Raw genomic sequence first — 5,106 nt, 5'->3', positions numbered from 1 at the left:
ATTAATTGCAATTACAATACATTTTTCAAACTTTTTCTGTTAAAGATGAGATTATCTAGTTTACAATTTAGTCTCATAAATCAATTTCCGACTTATAACGAAATGTGTAGACTTTTTTGAGTTAACGTATATAAAATTCAACATTTTAATGAACTCTTTCTTTTTATATTGGCTTTGTCTTTCTATTTGATTCAAGATAGATGAAATTTGTTAGGATTTGGATTAGTTCTGCATGGTCTTTCATCCTTCTTCTATTGTGAAATTTGACTTGCTTCATATTTTCTTGAATCAACGTACATAGAAATGCAATTTTTACTAGACGTATTGCCTTAGAACATATTAATTGCAATTACAATACATTTTTCAAACTTTTTCTGTTAAAGATGAGATTATCTAGTTTACAATTTAGTCTCAGAAATCAATTTCCGACTTATAACGAAATGTGTAGACTTTTTTGAGTTAACGTATATAAAATTCAACATTTTAATGAACTCTTTCTTTTTATATTGGTTTTGTCTTTCTATTTGATTCAAGATAGATGAAATTTGTTAGGATTTGGATTAGTTCTGCATGGTCTTTCATCCTTCTTCTATTGTGAAATTTGACTTGCTTCATATTTTCTTGAATCAACGTACATAGAAATGCAATTTTTACTAGACGTATTGCCTTAGAACATATTAATTGTAATTACAATACATTTTTCAAACTTTTTCTGTTAAAGATGAGTTTATCTAGTTTACAATTTAGTCTCGGAAATCAATTTCCGACTTATAACGAAATGTGTAGACTTTTTTGAGTAAACGTATATAAAATTCAACATTTTTATGAACTCTTTCTTTTTGTGTTGCCTTTGTCTTTCTATTTGATTCAAGATAGATGAAATTTTTTAGGATTTGGATTAGTTCTGCATGATCTTTCATCTTTCTTTTATTGTGAAATTTGACTTCCCTGATATTTTCTTGAACCAACGTACATAGAAATCAAATTTTATTACAGGTATTACCTGAGAAGATATTAATTGTAATTACAATATATTTTTCAAACTTTTTCTATTAAAGATGAATTTATATAGTATACAATTTAGTCTCAGAATTCAACTTCCGACTTATAACGAAGTGTGTAGACTTCTTCTGAGTTAACGTATATTAAATTCAACATTTTTATGAACTCTTTCTTTTTGTGTTGCCTTTGTATTTCTATTTGATTCAAGATAGATAAAATTCGTGAGGATTTGGATTAGTTCTGCATGGTCTTTCATCCTTCTTCTATTGTGAAATTTGACTTCCTTCATATTTTCTTGAATCAACGTACATAGAAATGCAATTTTTACTAGACGTATTGCCTTAGAACATATTAATTTTAATTACAATACATTTCTCAAATTTTTTCTGTTAAAAATGAGTTTATCTAGTTTACAATTTAGTCTCAGAAATGAATTTCCGACTTATAACGAGTGTAGACTTCTTCTGAGTTAACGTATATTAAATTCAACATTTTTATGAACTCTTTCTTTTTGTGTTGCCTTTGTATTTCTATTTGATTCAAGATAGATGAAATTTGTGAGGATTTGGATTAGTTCTGCATGGTCTTTCATCCTTCTTCTATTGTGAGATTTGACTTCCTTCATATTTTCTTGAATCAACGTACATAGAAATGCAATTTTTACAAGACGTATTGCCTTATAACATATTAATTCTAATTACAATACATTTTTCAAACTTTTTCTGTTAAAGACGAGTTTATCTAGTTTACAATTTAGTCTCAGAAATCAATTTCCGACTTATAACGAAACGTGTAGACTTTTTTGAGTTAACGTATATAAAATTCAAAATTTTTATGAACTCTTTCTTTTTGTGTTGGCTTTGTCTTTCTATTTGATTCAAGATAGATGAAATTTGTTAGGATTTGGATTAGTTATGCATGGTGTTTCATCCTTCTTCTATTGTGAAATTTGACTTCCTTCATATTTTCTTGAATCAACGTACATAGAAATGCAATTTTTACTAGACGTATTGCCTTAGAACATATTAATTGTAATTACAATACATTTTTCAAACTTTTTCTGTTAAAGATGAGTTCATCTAGTTTACAATTTAGTCTCAGAAATCAATTTCCAACTTATAAAGAAATGTGTAGACTTTTTTGAGTTAACGTATATAAAATTCAACATTTTTATGAACTCTTTCTTTTTGTGTTTGCTTTGTCTTTCTATTTGATTCAAGATATATGAAATTTGTTAGGATTTGGATTAGTTCTGCATGGTCTTTCGAATTTCTTCTATTGTGAAATTTGACTTCCTTCATATTTTCTTGAATCAACGTGCATAGAAATGCAATTTTTACTAGACGTATTGCCTTAGAACATATTAATTGTAATTACAATACATTTTTCAAACTTTTTCTGTTAAAGATGAGTTTATCTAGTTTACAATTTAGTCTCAGAAATCAATTTCCGACTTATAACGAAATGTGTAGACTTTTTTAAGTTAACGTATATAAAATTCAACATATTTATGAACTCTTTCTTTTTGTGGTGGCTTTGTCTTTCTATTTGATTCAAGATAGATGAAATTTGTTAAGATTTGGATTAGTTGTGCATGGTCTTTCATCCTTCTTCTATTGTGAATTTTGACTTCCTTCATATTTTCTTGAATCAACGTACATAGAAATGCAATTTTTACTAGACGTATTGCCTTAGAACATATTAATTGCAATTACAATACATTTTTCAAACTTTTTCTGTTAAAGATGAGATTATCTAGTTTACAATTTAGTCTCAGAAATCAATTTTCGACTTATAACGAAATGTGTAGACTTTTTTGAGTTAACGTACATAAAATTCAACATTTTAATGAACTCTTTCTTTTTATATTGGTTTTGTCTTTCTATTTGATTCAAGATAGATGAAATTTGTTAGGATTTGGATTAGTTCTGCATGGTCTTTCATCCTTCTTCTATTGTGAAATTTGACTTGCTTCATATTTTCTTGAATCAACGTACATAGAAATGCATTTTTTACTAGACGTATTGCCTTAGAACATATTATTTGTGATTACAATACATTTTTCAAACTTTTTCTGTTAAAGATGAGTTTATCTAGTTTACAATTTAGTCTCAGAAATCAATTTCTGACTTATACCGAAATGTGTAGACTTTTTCGAGTTAATGTATATAAAATTCAACATTTTTATGAACTCTTTCTTTTTGTGTTAACTTTGTCTTTCTATTTGATTCAAGATAGATGAAATTTGTTAGGATTTTGATTAGTTCTGCATGGTCTTTCATCCTTCTTCTATTGTGAAATTTGACTTCCTTCATATTTTCTTGAATCAACGTACATAGAAATGCAATTTTTACTAGACGTATTGCCTTAGAACATATTAATTTTAATTACAATACATTTTTCAAACTTTTTCTAGTTAAAGATGAGATTATCTAGTTTACAATTTAGTCTCAGAAATCAATTTCCGACTTATAACTAAATGTGTGGACTTTTTTGAGTTAACGTATATAAAATTCAACATATTTATGAACTCTTTCTTTTTGTGGTGGCTTTGTCTTTCTATTTGATTCAAGATAGATGAAATTTGTTAGGATTTGGATTAGTTCTGCATGGTCTTTCATCTTTCTTCTATTGTGAAATTTGACTTCCTTCATATTTTCTTGAATCAACGTACATAGAAATGCAATTTTCACTAGACGTATTGCCTTAGAATATATTAATTGTAATTATAATACATTTTTCAAACTTTTTCTGTTAAAGATGAGTTTATCTAGTTTACAATTTAGTCTCAGAAATCAATTTCCGACTTATAACGAAATGTGTAGACTTTTTTGAGTTAACGTATATAAAATTCAGCATTTTAATGAACTCTTTCTTTTTATATTGGCTTTGTCTTTCTATTTGATTCAAGATAGATGAAATTCGTTAGGATTTGGATTAGTTCTGCATGGTCTTTCATCTTTCTTCTATTGTGAAATTTGACTTCCTTTATATTTTCTTGAATCAACGTACATAGAAATGCATTTTTACTAGACGTATTGCCTTAGAACATATTATTTGTGATTACAATACATTTTTCAAACTTTTTCTGTTAAAGATGAGTTTATCTAGTTTACAATTTAGTCTCAGAAATTAATTTCTGACTTATACCGAAATGTGTAGACTTTTTCGAGTTAATGTATATAAAATTCAACATTTTTATGAACTCTTTCTTTTTGTGTTAACTTTGTCTTTCTATTTGATTCAAGATAGATGAAATTTGTTAGGATTTTGATTAGTTCTGCATGGTCTTTCATCCTTCTTCTATTGTGAAATTTGACTTCCTTCATATTTTCTTGAATCAACGTACATAGAAATGCAATTTTTACTAGACGTATTGCCTTAGAACATATTAATTTTAATTACAATACATTTTTCAAACTTTTTCTGTTAAAGATGAGATTATCTAGTTTACAATTTAGTCTCAGAAATCAATTTCCGACTTATAACTAAATGTGTGGACTTTTTTGAGTTAACGTATATAAAATTCAACATATTTATGAACTCTTTCTTTTTGTGGTGGCTTTGTCTTTCTATTTGATTCAAGATAGATGAAATTTGTTAGGATTTGGATTAGTTCTGCATGGTCTTTCATCTTTCTTCTATTGTGAGATTTGACTTCCTTCATATTTTCTTGAATCAACGTACATAGAAATGCATTTTTTACTAGACGTATTGCCTTAGAACATATTAATTGTAATTACAATACATTTTTCAAACTTTTTCTGTTAAAGATGATTTATCTAGTTTACAATTTAGTCTCAGAAATCAATTTCCGACTTATAACGAAATGTGTAGACTTTTTTAAGTTAACGTATATAAAATTCAACATATTTATGAACTCTTTCTTTGATCCCAAGGAGTGTTTTTGGTTTCCTCCTAATGATAATGAATTGCTTTTGTGCACGGATGGCGCATCAAGAGGTAATCCTGGGGTGGCGGGAGCTGGTGCTGTTGCAAGGAATGCAAATTGTGAAGTGGTAGGTGCAATGTGTATTGGTTTGGGAGTTACTTCTAATTATTTGGCTGAATTGTATGGTATTATTGTGGGTATGGAGTGGGCAG

This window comes from Papaver somniferum, chromosome 7 (genome assembly GCF_003573695.1).
Source record: "Papaver somniferum cultivar HN1 chromosome 7, ASM357369v1, whole genome shotgun sequence".
In the NCBI taxonomy this organism is placed as follows: domain Eukaryota; kingdom Viridiplantae; phylum Streptophyta; class Magnoliopsida; order Ranunculales; family Papaveraceae; genus Papaver; species Papaver somniferum.
This window is presented reverse-complemented; position numbering follows the sequence as displayed.